Consider the following 20,317-nt stretch of genomic DNA (forward strand, 5'->3'; position numbering starts at 1 on the left):
TATAGCCTTTTTGAAATGGGAGTGGTACCAGGTAAGAGATCAATAACAAATTCAACTTCCCTATCTGGTGGCATCCTGGGTAACACCTCTGGAAAGACATCTGGAAAGTCTCTAACAACAAGGATATTTCTACACACAAATTTTCCATCTACTAGATATATGGCGGGTCTGGTAGAGGCGGTTATGGTAATCTCGACTTCGAATCTTTCCCCTTTGGAACTGGTGAGTTCTACGGTTCCCTTAGCACGATGTATAACTGCCTTTGCTTTCCTTAGCCAGGAAATATCGAGTATCAGATCTATACTGCTTTCTTCTAATACTATGGGTGTAGACCAGAATTCCCTTCCCATAATTGTCAGTGTTAATATGTGTGTCATATAGTTTGCTTCAACGGGCCCTTTAGGGTTAATTACTATCAGTGATTTTTACATAGTTTGAAGTGGTAATTCATTTATGGTGGCATAGTGAGCAAAAATAAATGAACGCATAGCTCCAGAATCAAATAATATGGCTGCTGGAATTGAATTAATGTAAAACATACCGATAGTGATGTCAGCTCCATCAGTAGTAGCTTCAGCACTGACTTGGTTGACCCTAGCAATGCAGAATCCCTTGCCAGAGGTTGGAGTATGTTGTTTGTTCTGAGCTAGTGTGTTGGAATTCCCCATCAGACAAGCTTTGCATAGTGCCCAATCTGACAACACTTGAAGCATGTGGGGCCTGTCCTCTGTGTTGTGGGTCTCGCCGGGGTGCCAGTGGGGGCAGCCTAACGAGCGTGTGGTGTCTGTGGAGTCCCCTGAGGTGCATACTGAGCTGGGCGTGGTCCTCCTCCAGGATGAGCTAGTGTACCCTAGGGCGAAACATAGCAAGGACGAATGCTGCTGCTCATCTGCCCCTGGGTAATGGCCTTCCTCTTCATTTCTCCCAATTGAACATGCTTGTGTTCAATAGCTAGAGCTTTGTCTAAGAGTCTCTGAAATGATGTAAAGGTGTGAGCAAACAGTGCGTACTATAGTGGTCCATTAAGTCCCTCTATGAAGTGCTCCTGCTTTCCACTACACGACGGTTCACTTATAGCGACCTACGGTTGGTTGCTAAAATGGCCTTCAACGACCTACGGTTGGTCGCTAAAAACTTTTAGCGACCCATAAGGATGGTCGCTGTAAGTGACGTCGCTAAAGGCTTTAGCGACCGACATCTTTTTAGCGACCGACCGTCCGTTGCTAATATTGTATATTTAGCGACCAACCGTGGGTTGTTGTACTATAGATTTAGCAACCAACCGTAAGTCATCATACTATACATTTAGCAACCAACAGAAAGTCGCCCTTTTTACAGTTGCTATTAATAATAATATACATTTAATTAAGCACCACAAATCACAGATTTTTCCGAGCAAAAATATTATATATTAAAAATCAATAATTGCATTACAAGAAGTTGACCCATAGTTTGATATATAATATAAGTTCGAGATACTTTTGTTAGGATAAAATATATTTACATATGACTCATGGTCATCGATGATCTAGGTTGCCTTCCTTCCAAGGCTGCACCCAATATGAGGGTGCGCTCCAAACCACGGCTGCCAAGTGAAGGCAACCATGAGAATATGATGGGCACAAATACAACCCCCGGTCATTCCTGCATGATAGTTCCAACCAATCTCATGCATAACCCCACAGTTTGAAAGTTCCTCTAGTGTCTTCCATGATGATCTGCCACGGTAAACACAACAAGTTAGTGAGGTACTTAGATAAATGCAGCAAAGCAGAAAGCATACACTACATCAAAACTAAACCACCAAAGCATATAAGCTTTCTTTGTAATAAATTGTTCTCCAGTTTTATTTAATAACCTGCATGTAGGATCCAGATTTTCATAACTTAAAAGAGAAGCAGAGGAATTCACCTGCTTCGGGTATGTCATGCAATTATATGCTTCTATCTGTCTGGTGCACTTGCACCTCTGAATTGTTCATTGTAAGAACAAGAGAAATGGCCATTTGGTAGTAGAGGAAAATCCATTGATATTCAGGCGGTGCATTCACTTGATATGGAGGATCTGAGCAAGAAGTCCATGACCAATCTCAAATGGTTTTCTCAATTTCTTCTCCCATAAATAAAAGGGATAGAAGATGGTGACGTTAAAATCAGCTTTCCACTTTAGGATTTTCCGAGCTGACAAGCTTCATGGCCAGCGTGATGCTATCCAGGGCGTCATATACCTTCTCAGATCTTGGATGCGACTTATCTTCAACCAGGAACTTGTGCATCCTACCATCTAACTCAATAACGCTGTACCCAGCAGATTTCTTATGATCTTTTTCCTTTAGCAGCTTCCACACCCGGGCAACACCGTCCCATTTGCCACATGACGCGTATATATTTGAAAGGATCACTAGGTTAGCTGTATTGTGTGGCTCCAGGTGCATTAGTTTTTCCACCGCTGTTTCCGCTAGTTCTAAGTTGCCATGGAAGCTGCAGGCTCCAAGCAGGGCTGCCCAGATTACGGCGTCAGGCTCCATTGGCATGCTCGCGGTCAGACTGTCAGCTTCTTTTAACAGACCAGCACGCCCCAGCAGGTCAACCATGCAACCATAGTGCTCGATTCTTGGCTTAAGACCGAACTCCCCTCTCATCGAGTTGAAGAGCAGCTTGCCTTCATCCACCAAGCTTCCATGAGTACAGGCCAAAATGACTACAACAAATGTAATGACATCTGGTTTTGCCCCTGTCATCTCAGAGTAAAATCAGCTCCAGCCTTACCAACTATGGTGCATAATCTGGATTTAAGGTTACTGGTCACTAGTTTGGTGCTTCGAAGCATATTTGGTCAAGCAAGCTGGATGCAAAGCGAATGAAGCAGGGATAAGAAGAGAAGTGCAAGCAAGACATCCTCACCCTCAGTTTATGAAACAAGGCCAGCGCCTCCGTCCAGAGGCCATGCACGGCAAACACCATGATCATGGAGTTCAAAGAACAAAGATCCCTCCGCGTCCCCATGCCCCGAAACACCTTCCAACCCCGGCGGATGCTGCCGCACTTGGCGTACATCTCGACCAAGGCGTTGGCGACATAGACGTTCCTGAGCATCCCTCTCCCCCTGGCGTAGCGCTCCACCTTCCTCCCCAGCGCGAGGGCCCCGAGCGCAGCGCACGCGGGCAGGACGCTGCAGACGGCGAGCTCGTTGGGCCGCACCCCGGCCCCGTCCCACATGTCCAGGAACGTGCGCACCGCCTCCTCATGCCTCCCGTTCTGCATGTAGCCCGACACCATCGCGGTCCACGACACCATGCTCCGGTCGGGCATTCCCGCGAACAGCCGCTCCGCATCGCCCACGCGCCTGCCTCGCGCGTACGCCGACAACATCGTGTTGCGTGCGGCTGCGGCCCCAGCAGGCAGCTCGTCGAACACCCTACGGGACTCCGCCAGCAGCCCCGCCCTGACGTAGGAGGAGATGAGCGCGGACGAAGGAAGAGAGAGGCTGGCGGCTAGGTTGAGTGTGACGGCGCAAGGCGGCTAGGGTTGAGGGGTGTTGATGTTTTAATAAGTGGAACACACTGACATACCCCTATAGCGACCCACCATCAGTCACACACTTAACTCTATAGCGATCGACCATAAGTCGTTAAATTTCTAGACTTTTAGCGACCCACAGACCGTCGCTATAAACGCATTTAGCGACCAACCGTCGGTCCATAACTTTTAGCGACCAATCGTCGGTCCCAAATAAGGGTCGCTAAAGATCAACCGTCGTGTAGTGTTCGTTCATCATCTGCAACTTCATCTGGAGCATATCATGATAGCTGAATAAATTTGTCGCAATACTCGCTTACTGACATATTGCCTTGCTTCAGAGATAGAGATTCCTTCTTCTTAATCTTCATCAGTCCAGCAGGAATGTGGTAATTTCTTAACTGTGTTGTGAATTTTGCCCAAGTGATAGTATCAGCAGCATCATGGGCAGCAGTGTAAGAATCCCACCAATTAGCAGCAGGACTAGTAAGACAACTAGAAGCATAGAGCACCTTCTCCCGATCAGAGAGCATTAAGTAATATTCAGCATCTTCTCTACTGATTTTAACCAATCATCCGCATGTAATGGATCTGGAGAGCTGGCGAAGGTAGGTGGCTTGTGGCTGATAAACTCCTGGCGCTTGTCCCATGGTGGAACTGGTGGTGGAGGAGGAGGCATTGGTGTTTGCTGTTGTCGCACCATTCTCTCTTGTCGTATTTTCTCCTGCATCTCTTGCTTCTCCTGGCGCATCTCTTGACGTTCCTGCCGCATCTGCGCTTGCATATCCGTCATAGTATTGGCCATTTGTTGCAGCATCTGTGTCTGGGCTGCAACCACTAGATCAGTCCGAACCGGTGGACGATTTGGAAGATTCATCTCTTCTTGCTGTTGTCTAACAATCCTCCGGTTGTGGGGGTTGGCAGGTAGATCGATTATGCCTCCCTTCCTGATATTTACCATCTGGGTTAGAAATACATGGTAAGATAGAATTGTAGATAAGACGAGTAATTGCGAAGCAGAATCTTTTGGGGGTTTTATTAGCTAAGTAGATTAGTGTGTCACCTACTCATACTAATTACCTTATGGTGGTACATGCTATAATGCCCTGCTATACTATTTCAATCAATCAAAGAAGCAAATCAAGCATTTACCATCAGAACAAACATCCAATTACTTCAAGTAGAGAAAATAATTTTAATTTTGTCTTGGGTCTCCAATTTCTTTAGAGGGACATGGATGTAGGATTCCAAAGTGTGAAATCCTCCTTGTCTTAGAATAGAAAAGGTAAGAGTAATCAGAGTAGAACAGTAGAAGGTGAGACGGGATTAAGAAAAGTATAAAAGAATCAGAGTAAGGTAAGTAGGTAAGGGCTTTGTCCTGGTCTATCTAGGTTTCGTCCTACAGTCAACATTTGCCTCTGATACCACTTCTATCACACCCGGATTTAAGGGATAAAGTCGGGTGCATCTCATATGTGCGCCAAAGGATAACATCACATATAATGACAAAATGTATAGAGATAAATGTCACAAGTATCATTATTACATAGCGAAAGTCTTACAAAAATAAATGATAACAATAAAACGAGCTAATATTATTCCTTGGCGCCATCAAGCTGACTAGGAGACGCCACCTAGATGAATTCATACTCCTCATTATAGGGCTCCTCTTGGACCACCTGCTCTTCACCTGTGGGGGGTTTATATATCACAAGAGTGAGCTCACAAAAGATCATAGCTCAACAAGTTGTGGGGAATAATGTGCATGAACTCACCAAAGGTGGGAGTTCATGTGAAGTGTAAGGTTGATCAACAGATAATGGTTAAAGCTAAGCATTGCTTTTAGTAAGTTGGTCAAATTTTATTAACAGTTACTAAATGTAAGTAAATACCAAACTAGAGTAGTAATAGATCAAATTAATAATAAACCACAATGCGATGCAAATGACAAATTGAATTTAATTCCATAAATTAATCATGTGGGGGTCTGAGCTGCTCATGACCGTGAGCACGGCTGATATATCAGTTTTACACTCTACAGAGGTTGCACATCTTTACACACAAGTCATGTTACCCATCTGCCAAGGGATCACGACTCCCATACACCTCTACTAATAAAGCGAGGCAGGGTAACACTACGAGGCCTTTACAAAGTTCCACTAGCTTCAGAAAACCCGCTATAGTTTCTAGGAAGCTCGAATGCAAGGATCCCTCGCGTGACTGCCATCGCAGCAAAATCAACCCAAGGACCTCCCTACACTGACCACTCCCCTACTGCCCTTGCTCCTTTCGGGTAAGGTATTCGTCCACTAGCTTTCCTAATTAGTCAGCCAAGGATGTCCCATACCACCCTTGTGGTAGCACTGTTTTCCCCGGTGGTCGCTCCGTGTTCCAATTAATATAATGATCTTATCATGAACAGTAAATAATAAGCTGATAATAAAAGTATGATCATGAATAATGTGTATCTCCATATCCAAAACCACATAAAGAAATAGCAGGTACTACCAAAAATTCAGTGGTAAACAAGGTATAAAGATAACCAAACTAGGGTAACCTATTGGGTCCCATCAAAATTAACTTATGCAGATCATTATGATTAATAAGAAAATTATTGGGTAAATAGAAGTGATCAAGGGCACAATGTGCCTTCAACGAGCTCCTGCTCAGCAGTCTCCACCTGCTGAACACCCGGATCCTCTGTGGCTTGCTCGTCTACTCGCAACAATACAAGCAAACATGGTATAGCAGAAATTAACATCCCAGATTTTAAATAGCCTACATTGCTTTACTACCGACCGATCGAAATCGGATGGCGCACGATCCCCTCACTCGAATCGGTACGCATCAGGTTCAATCGCGGCCGCAGGCGCCCGATCCAATGGCTGAACTACATCTTCCCTAGCTGAGCCCGAATGAGGCGTGCTCGAGCCCTCGGCGGAGCCCTCGCCGGCACCCCTCCCACAATTCCCCCTAATCCGGTGACATGGTTCGATGCTACCGAGCGTGCAACGAAATTGAAGATCAGGCAAACACAAGGAAGGTGTCTTACCAAAATTATTACAATGAGGAAGCCGACCACGATGTAGTTCGCCCCCACGGCGAAGCTCGGACGTCGACGAGGAATTCACCCGAGTAATCGGTCAGAACCCGTCTGACGATGGTGCTCGCGTCGTCTCCGATCGACGGTGACACTCCACGGCCACCCGCGGACTCCGTAGGCACGACCGAAGTTGACGTCCACAACCTCCCAACGCCACCGACCCGCTAACTCCTAAATAGCTCCCCTCACGGTCGCGATTGTGCAGCGAGGATTGCGGAGATGGGGGAGGAGACCCGAAACCCCGTTACACCTTATAAGGATCGTACAGTCTGGGAGGGAGCAACGGACTCCCGCGTCCACGGCGCACCTCCACCATGCGCGGGCGAGTTAGTTGGAGCAGGTGCCTGACAGCTCGGGCCCACTGAGCATTGGCTCCACGAAAGAACTACACGCGCGAGAGGACTGTCATGGAGGTCCCACGCAGCAGCGACTCAAGCGAGCACGGCGCAGGGGAATGAATTTGGGCTGGTCGCGTGGGGGGAAAATAGTAGAGTGGGCTGAATAGGTGGCGGCCGACCCAATACGCGCATAGTTTTATTTTTATTTTTCTTTTCTCCTCTATTTTCTTTTATTTGTTCTCCTTTTGTATTGAAACTTCGAATTTGAATTCAAATGTTGTTGTGGATTTATTGTTCTCAATTAAATACACAATTTGAACATACTAGTATTAATTTTGTTTATAAAATTTATTTTGTCTTTTTATAGTATCTCTCTCTTTCTTCTTTTCCATTTTCAAACCCCAAATTTCAATTTAGGGGCTAGTCCCAATTTCAAATCATTATTATATTCTTATTAATATTATTGTTACCATTCTTAAATGCACCAACAAACAAAACTCCAACATGATGCCTAGAGTGTTTTATTAGTTATTAGTTCACTTAAATAAAGATGTTCCCATGTTGAAATGAGTAGATGGCAAAATATTCAAGGGAATCAACTCACTTCATATTATTTACATTTTGGGTATTACATTGTTTGAGCCACAGCATGGTGCTCTCGGAGGAGCAGGAGCCAGAGGGATGGATTGCTAGACCCATTACTCGCTCGCCGCTCGTGGGTGTCACTTCCACGATGCTCTTGACACCTTGTTGTGTCGGCCCTTCGACCGACACACTTGGTCCATTGAGTATCATTGTGTAGTCTACCAGTATCGTGGCGGGTTATACCCAGACCAGTGGGAGGCTACTTGCTTGGTGCGCTGCCCGGACGATGATCTCCGGGGTGTTGAGGCCTTCTTAGAGCACTATTTTATCACTCAGAGGGATACTGCCGAGGCAGCCATGCAAGATCCTGCACGGCGTGCACTTTCGCGGTATTGCTCGTTGTTCAGCGGGGTAGCTAACGGCCTTGACCTAAAGTACTGCACTCGCCGTTCGACCGGCAGTGCTGGAGGTGTGATTGTCTCGCCTGTTGGTGAGGGCAATCCCAGGCTGAACAACATGGTCAACCTGGTTGTCGTGCTCAACACCGAACTAGACCACGCCCTTGACGATTTGTGCAAGTTTCAAGCGGAGGTTGCGGAACTGCGTACTGAGCGCGCAGTGAGCCACTATCAGGATGGTGGTTCCCCCGCTCCTGTCGAGATTCAGCACCCTTACCGCTCGTCGTCCCGTGGTCGCTTTGCTTATGGCACCCCTTACCGCAGGACCCAGATAGATTTGGAGCCATAGATCGACAGAGTCAGAGTCTATAATAATGCTTAATTCAGTGTCTTAGTCTTAGTCAGTCTTAGTTAGAGTTAGTTTGCTTATCATGTTTCTTCTATGTCTGTCGTGATGAACTTGTGATGAAGTTGGATCTTTGTTATGATTGTCACCAAGGTGTGGGTATCCCCTGCCACTTGGTGTAGTTATTAATAAAGTCAGTTATTTAGTTGGGCAACCCATTTATTTCCACTTTCCTCTTTATCTGAGAAGTTATGTTGGCTGTGTTGAGAGTCTATGAATATGATCAATTGTTCAGTGTTATGAAGATTTCCATATATCTTTTCTTATATTGAAAGACTGCAGAGTCAGATCTGATGTGTGTGTGCTTTCTACAGATGTCTGAAAACATACGCAGAGGTGGAAGGCATGCTTAGCAGGAGCAGCAGGCACCCTAGGAGGAGGCAGCTCAGTAGCAGTTGCCACCGCCACCCCGATGACTATTGAGAAGATGTTTCTGATGCAAACCCAAGCAGTCCAAGCAATTGGCCAGCCCTTAGCAGCAATGCAGCAGGTGCAGCAGCAGCAACCCCTGCCTCAACCTCAGATGCAAGGTCAGATGCCACCGATGCCCAGAGACAAATGGGCGGAGTTCATGAGGGGCCATCCCCCTTTCTTTGCCCATTCTACTGATCCCATGGACGCCGAAGATTGGCTGCGTACCGTGGAGCGTGAGTTGTACACTGCTCAGTGCAACGATCGTGATAAGGTGCTATATGGTCCCCGTCTACTAAGGGCAGCAGCACAATCCTGGTGGGAGTCTTACCTCACCACCCATGGCAACCCTGAAGCCATCACCTGGGAGGAGTTTAGGGACAACTTCTGTCGCTACCATGTGCCTGAAGGACTGATGATAGTAAGGAAGGAGGAATTTCTAGCGTTAAAGCAAGGTCCACTGTCTGTCAGTGAGCATAGGGACAAGTTTCTGCAGTTGTCATGTTATGCACCTAAAGATGTCAATACAGATGGTAAGAGGCAGTACCGCTTTCTAAGAGGTTTGGTTGACCCCCTTCACTACCAGCTGATGAACCACACTTTACCTACCTTCCAGCATTTGATCGACAGAGCAATCATGGCCGAAAAGAAGCGCCGGTAGATGGAGGACAGAAAACACAAGATTGGTGGATCTTAGGCTAGGAGTAGCAGTTGTCCCCGCTATTTAGGCAAACCACCCCAGCAATTCAAGCAAGGTCACCAGCACCAATATCAACGTCAGCACCAGCAGCAGTATCAGTGGTCGTTCTCTCAGCAGCAGTATCAGAGGCAGTTCTCTCAGCAGCAGCAGCAGTACCGTCAGAGCAACTAGAAAGGAGGAAATCAGTACCAGCGCCAGAACAACCAGGCACCTCGCCTTCCTGCCCCAGCAACCAACCAGAACAATCAAGCAGTGCCAGCGCAAGGAGATGACTGTGGATGTTTCCACTGTGGGGAATAAGGCCACTGGGCAAATCACTGCCCGAAGAAAGTAGTTCAGCAGCCGCCAGCTTTCAACACTTCAGCAAGACAAGGAGCAACACAACAAGCACCAGGAGGCTGTGGCCAGGCCTACAACCGTGGAAAGGTGAACCACTTGGAGGCTGAAGCAATCCAGGATGCACTAGATGTGGTAGTAGGTATGTTTCCAGACGAATCCCATCCAGTAAAAGTACTATTTGATATCGATTCCACGCATTCTTTTGTTTCTACATCATGGGTAGAAGCACATAACATCCCCATAGAACCAATGGTTCCACCTTTAAGAGTTAATTCAATTAGGGGAAAGGTTTAGTCTGATAAGATGTGTCTGAATCTAAGGATTGAAATAAGGGGGATAGACTTCCTCGCTAACCTAGTAGTAATGGGTACCCAAGGGTTAGATGTCATCCTAGGGATGAATTGGCTGCACAGAAACCAAGCCACTGTCAGTTGTGACAAGAGGAGAGTAAAGTTAGTGTCCCCATCCGCTAAAGAAGTAGTAACTAAACTGTTCATGCTTGAATTAGAAGGAGCCTATCACCATTTGTTTGTAGATGGCAATGAGGCCAACCTGATTGAGGATATTAGAATTGTGTCGGAATTCCCCGACGTGTTCCCTATGGAGTTGCCAGGCATGCCACCCGAGCGTGAAGTTGAGTTTGCCATAGAGCTTATCCCAGGCACCACCCCTATTTCCAAGAGAGTCTATCGAGTGTCCGGACGAGAATTGGTGGAACTCAAGAAGTAGATTGATGAGTTGTTAGAGAAAGGCTACATCAGACCAAGTACCTCGCCTTGGGCCACTCCGGTTTTGTTGGAGAAGAAAGATGGGACAAAGAGGATGTGCATTGATTACAGATCTTTAAATGAAGTCACTGTCAAGAACAAGTACCCTCTGCCAAGAATTCAAGACTTGTTCGACCAGCTGAGAGGAGTTAGTGTGTTCTCGAAGATAAATCTGAGGTCAGGTTACCATCAGCTCAGGATCCGGTCTTCGGATATACCGAAGACAACATTTATCACCAAGTATGGACTATATGAGTTCACCATTATGTCATTCGATCTAACGAATGCGCCAACTTATTTCATGTACTTGATGAATAGTGTGTTCATGGACTATCTCGACAAGTTCGTAGTGGTGTTCATTAATTATATCCTCATATATTCCCAGAACGAGCAAGAGCATGAAGAGCACTAGAGGAAAGTACTGCAGAGGATACGAGATTGTTAGTTGTATGCCAAGCTAAGCAAGTGTAACACCCTGATTTTGGGGGTATAAAATTTCTTTCTAATTATCACCCAAAATCATGTGTTACTCTTCTCTCACTAGTTCTATCTACCTCTTTATTGTCTGTCTCTCTCTCTTTTTTCACTTTAATTAGAAATAGCTTAAACTAGTGGAGGTTAATTATTTATTTTTGTCAAAACCTTATGAGTCATGACATGTTGCATCATGATGAGCTTAAAATATTCTTTGAAGTGTTGCACAAGTTTAAATTTATCTGAATTTGAAACCTAGTTTGAATTTGGATTTGAAAACCCTATAGAAAAAGAAATAGAAAAGGAATTAGAAAATCTAGAGAAAAAGGAAAGGAGAAAGCAGCCCAGTCGGCCCACTAAGCCCAGCTAGCCCGCGCGCCCGCGCCCGCGTTCCTGGCCATCCAGCTCGCCGGAGACCGCTCCAAGCCTCCCCGAGCTCTGCCTCGAGGTGAGACACTCGTCCCCGTGCCCAATTTCCCTTATTGCACCCTGTGTTCGTCCAATTTCACCTTCACCGGTGCTTGGCCGCGGCGATCCGCCGTGCTCGCGTGGTGGCCGACCGATTTAGCCCGGTCTAATTCATCGGAGTAGTTCCCTATGTCACCCCTGTCTCTGCTGAAGCCAGCCAAGGCCTTAGCGCGCCTTAAGTCCCCTTCCCGTGTCCGGAATCGCTCGCCGGAGTTTCTCTGACCCGCCCGAGACTCTCACCGCCGTTCTCCCCTCTCTGCCCGTGCATTCATGGCCTCTTCCTCGCCATTGAGTTCGCCGTGGCACCCTCTTCCCCTCTGCCCAACTCCGGCGACCCCGGAGCCACCCTAGCTCGCGCCTGCCTCAACTCCGGCGACCTCACCGCCGCGGAGAGGAGCGGCGCCGCCTGCAGCCGTCTGTTTTCCCGGTCTGATCCCCTCCGTCCGATTCAGATCGAACGCCCCGGACCGCGGGATACCGCTTCGCGCATGCGCGCCTGACGCTCTGGCCCGCCTGTCAGCGCCACCCGCAGCCGCTCATCCTTCCCGCCTGATTTTTCTCGTCCGATCTTGATCGAACGGCTCGGACCCCCTCGAACCCCTCCCCGTCCGATCTTGATCGAACGACTCGGACCCCCTCGAACCCCTGCAGCCGTCTGTTTCCCCTCTGGCGCTGGGCCCACTCGGTCAGCGCGCTCTCCCCCTCTGCCGCTGACGCCCTGGCCCGCCTGTCAGCGCTCGCCCGCGCGCGCGCCCTCGACCGCAGATCTAATCTCGACCATCGGTTTCTGATCCAACGGTTAGATTCACCAGATACCCCTTCGCGTGGTTGTTTTGCTTAAGAAACCCCCTGGTTTTAGGAAAAAACCAACCCGCTGTCCTCTGTTTTAGCGCATAGGTCCCTGGTTTGTTTTAATTAGACCTCTGGACTTTTATTTAATCACAGAATTAGCCCTAATTTCATATTTTGAATTCCCAAACTTGTTTATTTCATAACTTTTTGCATATGAACTCCAAATTTAGTAACTCAAATTGCAAAATGTTCATAGAATTATTATCTGTTTAAATAAAATAGGTTCACTCACTGTCTGCACACTCTAATTTTTAGGATTTGAATATGTACTAATGTAGGTGTATGTTTTATTTATTTAATAAAATAAATAAAAGGAGGACCTTAGAGATTTAAACTTGTTTAAGATTGAGAGATTAATAATATGTAAGTTCATCCTGTTCTAAATTTTAGGTCACCATAAAATAAATTGATCTATGATTATGTACTTGTAAATAACACTTAGGGAAATAATAATCTATTTTCAAATAAAGTTAATGTATGCCATAGTTTATGTTATACCCTAAATTCATTATCCCTTATGTAGTATTGTGTCTTTTAAGAGGTGTTCCAATGTTTGTACATGTTTGGTGTGATGTTCATTTGTACTTTCCAAATGTATTGAATGCATGCTCGCTTTATTTAGACAACGAGCAGTCTAAGATTCCTGAGTGTGTTGTTGGAGACCTCCCTGAGCAGCAACCTAGTGAAGGCAAGTGTCCTCTGACCTATTATGTCCTACATACTTTATGATTCACTATCCCGCGTTACTTTATGAAACCTAAGGATTGACTAGTCTGTATTCACTTATCCTTGTTTACCGTTTTGGGTTATCATGGTTAGCATGTTGCTATTACCTTAACTTAATCAATGAACATGATGTGAACATTTATGATACGATACTGTTATCCTGATTATGTGGATGATCTTGTGATACCTTAGGGGGCTTAGGCCTTTTTCCTGAGTACCTCTCCCTAAGGACCTGTTCATGGAGTGACCACCCGGGATAACAGTACAACCATGAGGGTGGAATGGGATACCCTTAGCTGATTAATTAGATGAACCTGGGGGTGTAGTTGGCTTTGCCGAATGGCTGTCAATGGGGGCCGGGGCGTAGTGCTCGCTCTGCCAAGGTTGGGGGTGCAGAGGTTCTTTCGATTTGGTTTTGTTAGTCACCCACCTTGGGGAGGTGTACTACGTTTGTACGACTGGTGAAACCTAACGAGCAGCTATGCACCAGGGGAGTCTTTGTAAAGGCTACGTAGTGTATGCCTGGCCATTCACCTTGGTAGTGAAGATCGGGTCTGTACAACCCAGGCTGGAAGGGGATCATGACTTGTGGGTAAAGTGTACAACCTCTGCAGAGTGTTAAAAACTGGTATATCAGCCAAGCTCACGGTTAAGAGCAGCCTTGGGATCCTCTTTGATTAGAAGAACTTTGGATACTCTTATGATGATGGTTAATAATGATGTTATAAAATCTGATCTCTGGTATTTCCTCTTTTGAGGAGGTACTTCTGGGTAATAACTGGGTTTATTACTAAAACTTGGCTCTACTAATAATAATAAATATTTGACCAACTAAAAGCAACTGCTTGACCTCAAACTCCATATACAGCGAGTCCACCTTAGCCAAACGGGATATTTGCTGAGTACGTTGATGTGTACTCACCCTTGCTTTACACACCACCCCCACCCCATGTTGTCCCCAGTGTACTCAGTGCTCAGGAGGTGATGCTGACAACATGGATGATTTCGAGGAGTTCCAGGAATATGACGAGTTCTAGTTCTTTCTTAGTGGCAAACCCCCAGTCAGCTACCTGTGTAGGCTTAGCATCTAAGTTTCGTATTTCCGCACTTTGATAAATATGTTGAACAATGGTTATGTATTAGACTATGTGGATGTCTCAGACATCTTGATGTAATAAAGTACCTTTCCGCTATTTACTTCGAGCATTGTGTGATGATGTCCAATTATGTAATCGTTGTGTACGTGAGTTTCTGATCCTGGCACGCACATAGTTCACATCCGGTTTGCCTTCCAAAACCGGGTGTGACATAAGTGGTATCAAAGCCTTGCTGACTGTATGACCGCTAACCTAGACTAGAATGGTCGACCCAAGGACTATAGACCCTTACTCTTACCTTGACCTAGAGTTCTTTCAAAAGTTGGTCATCTTGACCAACTCTATGTTATTTACTCATCTCAAAAGTTTTGTCTCACTTTCCTTTCTGTTTACTCTATGGTCTCATAGTTCCAATCTCTTACTCTTGTGCTTACGATGTCTTCTGTAGATGGCTCGTATCAGGTGCACTGTATGTAAGTCTGTGATCCCCTTTTTGCCTTCTCGCCTGGCGGAGCGTCCCCTGTGTCGCACGGTGCTAGGTCAGTCCATCCACCTGGAGAGACTGCGTCGTCGACTACACGAGGAGCAGGAGCACCGACGCTAGGAGCAGGAGCAGGAGCAGTAGGACTCTTCCCCCTCACCTCAGCAGGAGGTGGAGTTTGAGAGGTCGCCTTCCCCTGCACCTCAGCCAGAGATGCCCCCTGCACCACCATAGGGCATCCCGGCTGCTGGAGGAGACCCTGACGGAGACGACGCCGATGGCAGTTCGAGCCACGACACGGAGCTTTTGGAGGAGCCGGAGCCGGAGGGATAGATCGCTAGACCCATCACTCGTGACGCCGCTCGCGAGTGTCACTTCAACGATGCTCTCGATACCCTGCTGCGTCGGGCCTTCGCTCGACACACATGGTCTATCGAGTACCGTTGTGTAGTCTACCATCATCGTCGCGGGCTATACCCGGACCAGTGGGAGGCTACTTGCTTGGTACGCCATCCGGACGATGATCTCCGGGGTGCGGAAGCCTTCTCAGAGCACTATTCTATTACTGAGAGGGATACTGCTGAGGCAGCCATGCAAGATGCAGCACACCGAGCACTTTCCCAGTTTTGCTCGTCGTTCGATCGGTAGTGCTGGAGGTGTGATTGTCTCGCCAGTTGGTGAGGGCAATCCCAGGCTGAACAACATGGTCAACTTGGCCGCCGTGCTCAACACAGAGTTGGACCACGCCCTCGACGAGTGGGGCAAGGTTCGAGCGGAGGTTGCGGAATTGTGTGCTGAGTGCGCAGCACGCCACTATCTGGATGGTGGTTCTCCCGCCCCTGTCGGGATTCAGCACCCTTACCGTTCACCGCCCCATGGTCGCTTCGACTATGGTACCCCAGACTGCAGGACCCGGATAGATTTAGATCCCTAGATCGATGGAGTTGGAGTCTGTAATAATGCTTAATTCAGTGTCTTAGTCTAGTCAGTCTTAGTTAGAGTTAGTTTGGTTATCTCTTGTTGGATGCTTGTTATGATGAACATGTAATGAAGTTGGATCTTTGTAATGATTGTCATCAAGGTGTGGGTATCCCCTGCAACTTGGTGTAGTTATTAATAAAGTCAGTTATTTAGTTGGGTAATCCATTTATTCCCACTTTTCTCTTTATCTGAGAAGCTATCAGTGAAGATGGTCATTTGTTCAGTGCTATGAAGATATTCTGTACATATTTTCTTATGCTGAAAGACTGCAGAGTCAGATTTGAAATATTTGTGTGATTTCTACAGATGTCTGAGAATAGGCGCAGAGGTGCGAGGTGCGCTCCGCCTGAACAGCAGGCACCCCAAGAGGAGGCAGCTCAGCAGCAGCAGTTGCCACCGCCACCACCGATGACCATTGAGCAGATGTTCTTGATGCAGTCCCAAGCAGTCTAGGCCATTGGTCAGACATTAGCAGCCATGCAGCAGGTGCAGCAGCAAAAGCCACTGCCTTAGCCTCCAGTGCAAGTCTAGATGCCTCAAGTGCCTAGAGACAAGCGGGCAGAGTTCATGAGGGGCCATCCCCCAGTCTTTGCCCACTCTGCTGATCCCATGGACGCCGAAAATTGGCTACGTACCGTGGAGCGTGAGTTGCACACTACCCAGTGCAACGATCGTGAGAAGGTGTTGTATGGTCCCCGACAGCTGAGGGGAGCAGCACAGTCTTAGTGGGAGTCCTACCTCGCCACTCATGCCAACCCTGAAGCCATCACTTGGGAGGAGTTCAGGGATAACTTCTGTTGCTACCATGTGCTCGAGGGACTGATGATAGTGAGGAAGGAGGAGTTTCTCGCCTTGAAGCAAGGTCCCCTGTCTGTCAGCGAGTACAGGGACAAGTTTCTGCATCTGTCGCGTTATGCCCCAGAGGATGTCAACACGGATGTGTAAAGCCCAAAATTTGTATCAAAAAAATCTACTTTGAGACCTAGTAGGGAGTATTCCAAGATTTAAGTCTTTTATAATAATAATAAGAGATCAAATAAAAGACCCTCGTATAAGTTAAATCAACCTTTGTTGAATAGGGAGATTAGAGACATTCTCCAAAAGAATTAAGTTTAAGAAATACTTTAATAAATAGTATACACTAAAAAAATCTCATTTTAAAATAACCATGAACATATTTCTAAACGGACTATTCGTTCAAGGAAATAATTTTTAAGTGTGTGCATTGAATACTTAAAATGTTTGGATAAAATAAACAAAACTAAATGTATATATGTATTTAGGCACATCCTTTGGGAGTTATTTTTTGTTGCATTTAATCTTGCAAACCTTGAACTTTGAATCAAATTAGATTTATGAAATTGAGACTTGGAATAAAACTGAAAATGGGAAATAGAAAAGAAGAAACATGTTCCTGGGCCAAATGCAGTTCAGCCCATCTTGTCCCTGCCCATCCTCCTTCTGCTGCTGGGCCAAAATGGCTTTGACCTGCCCATTTACACCCTCGCTCCTGACACCGCCATGTGGGACCCACTCGGCCATCATCCCTTCTTCCCCACGCGATGCTCGGGTTCTGTTGCAACAGACTTCCGCGGAATACGCGTCATCCGTGGCTCATCGCGATAACCTTGCTACCTGAACGAGGTTCGTGGCTTGCCTATCCTCGTGGACTTGACACTCCTATAAATGTTGTGCCATGTGCCGTCGTAGTGCCAGGGAGGAGAGATGGAGCGACTGGGAGCCGGGTCTGCCATTGCTATGGTCGTCGGGCGTGGGCTGCGGGATGGCCATGCCTCGGTGAGGCGATTGGGCGCGTATGCTACGGCACGGCGGCAGTAGGGTGTTTCTCCGGGTAGACGAGCGCGGGATCTCCAACCTAAACCCCGGGGATTGCTTGTCGACGAGGGGCGCGCCGCTGTTTCTGTCCACGTCGAGGATCGGCACCTTCATCGCCTTATCGCCGGTATGTAACCCATGTCTGCGTTCGCTGTTATCACCACGTCGTGTATCCCTAGTCAGATCATAGTTCATGGCTAGGAATTGGGGGATGGCGTGGACTGGCCATGGCGTCCGCCGCATCGGATGCGCGCCGCCGTGTTCTGGGGATCAGTTGGGGAAGAGAGGTCGTGAACCGTTGATGCGTAATGAGCGGTCCAGATTAATTGGATCATACCGCTTCGGTTAGTGCAATCCAAGCCGTTGGATTGGCCGTGGAGGGGTAGGATTAGATCTAGGTTCCGACCCTTGGATTTAGATCTGGCGGCCCATATCACGTATTAGTTCACTTAAGGGCGGATTTAATCTGAGCCTTCCATCTTAGATCTGGCGGCCAGTGATCAACCATAACCCTTCGGCTGTGTGATTTTGCATAAGAGCCCCTGCTCTTTGCCACAATTAACCCGCCGTCCTGATGCGTGTAAAGGAATTATAAAACAGGCCCGGAATTTTGCACAGAGCACCCTAGTCTTAGTTAAAATAGTGTCCACAGTCCAGAGGTCATGGGGGAATTGAATAAATAATATCAGGAAATGGTTTTTAATGAGAAAATAATTACTAGAACTTCAATAATTCATAGAAAATGCATATGAACTCCAAATTACTTCATTCCAGTTCCTAAAATTTTGTAATAATGTTGTTTATTACATAGCACCTCTGTTTTAACATGAAAATGGTATTAAAATATTATTTCTTAACTAATCTCGTATCAAATACATAAAACCTTAGGAAATTCGTTTCTCCTTCGTTTTAAATCCGATTTGACTCGTTCCAGTTGCGTTAGTCTCGTAGCAACGCGTAGATTATTATTACTCAGTTTATTCTTATGTTTGGTGTGATGTTAATTTTGCCTATACCATGTTTGTTTGTATTGCTACGACTAGCGTGAGGTCACGAGTCACCTGAAGATCATCCTGGTACCTGGAATCTCAAGTCTCAGGCAAGTTGTGCCCTTGATCACTTCTTTTACCCACTCATGTTCTAATTAATCATAATGATCTGCATAGGTTAATTTTGCTGGGACCCAATAGGTTACCCTAGTTTGTCTATCTTTATACCTTGTTTACCACTGAACTTTTTGGGTAGTACTTGCTAGTGCTTTATGTGGTTTTGGGTATGAAGATACATTATTCATGATCATACTTTTATTATCTGTTTATTATTACTGTTCATGATAAGATCATTATGTTAATTGGAACATGGAGCGACCACCCGGGAAAACAGTGCTACCACAAGGGTTTAATGGGACGCCCTTGGCTGATTAATTAGGAAAGCTAGTGGAAGACTACCTTACCCGAAAGGGGCAAGGGCAGTAGGGGAGTGGTCAGTGTAGGGAGGCCCTCGGGAGGATTTTGCTGCGATGGCGGTCCTGCAAGGGATTCCTGCATTGGAGCTTCCTATAAACTGTAGCGGGTTTTCTGAAGCTAGTGGAACTTTGTAAAGGCCTCGTAGTGTTACCCTGCCTCGCCTCCTCGGTAGAGGTGTATGGGAAGTCGCGATCCCTTGGCAGATGGGTAACATGACTTGTGGGTAAAGATGCGCAACCTCTGCAGAGTGTAAAACTGGTATACTAGCCGTGCTCACGGTCATGAGCAGCTCGGACCCTCACATGATTAAATTATGGAACTTAAACTCAATTTGTCATATGCATTGCATCGCAGGTGATGTTGTTACTTTTGTTCTACTGCTTAATTGGGTTGGTATTTACTTATACTTAGTAACTGCTAATAAAATATTGACCAACTTTAAAAGCAATGCTCAGCTCTAACCATCCTCTTTGGTAAGCCTTACACTTCACGTGAGCTCCCACCTTTGGCGAGTTCATGCACATTATTCCCCACAACTTGTTGAGCGATGAACGTATGTGAGCTCACTCTTGCTGTCTCACACCCCCCCCACAGGTCAAGAACAGGTACCGCAAGATGAGGCGCATGGAGGATGCTGCGATGTGTTCGTGAGAGGTCTAGGTCGTCGTCTCCCAGTCAACTTTGGTTTGCTGGACCGTTGTCTCCTTATAATGTAATTATTTATTTTGTATAGAACTCCTGTTATATAGTAAAGATGTGACATTCGATCATGTGCCATGATTCATCATATGTGTGAGACTTGGTCCCAGCACACCTGGTGATTATGTTTACGCCCGGGCTTTGGACCCCTAAAACCCGGGTGTGACAGAAGTGGTATCAGAGGAATGTTGACTGTAGGACGAAACCTAGATAGAACTGGACAACCAATACTTACTTACCTTTGCTACTCTGATTCTTTTCTAAACTTTTCTTAATCTTTTCTCATCTATTTCCGCTTTACTCTGATTATTCTTACCTTTTCCTTCTAAAGACAAAAGTGGATTTCACACTTTGAAATCATGTGCCTAAAGTGACTTTAGGAATAGGAGACCTCATCTTAGGAACAAAATCAAAAGTATTTTTATAAATATTTGTATGCTTGAATGTTTGTTCTTATGATACTTGTCTGATTTGGATCTTTAATTGAGTGTGATGAGTTGTGAAGTAATGCCCACAATTACATCTGCATATACATATAAAAAATGCTTATATAAATAACTAGACAAACTAGATTATTCCTCATTAAAGTATCTAGCCTAATGATATCCATCTCATCTTAAAAGATTCTACCCTACACTAATAGATCCATCTTATCCTAAAAATATTCTCTTA

This window comes from Zea mays, chromosome 5 (assembly GCF_902167145.1).
Source record: "Zea mays cultivar B73 chromosome 5, Zm-B73-REFERENCE-NAM-5.0, whole genome shotgun sequence".
NCBI classification, from domain to species: domain Eukaryota; kingdom Viridiplantae; phylum Streptophyta; class Magnoliopsida; order Poales; family Poaceae; genus Zea; species Zea mays.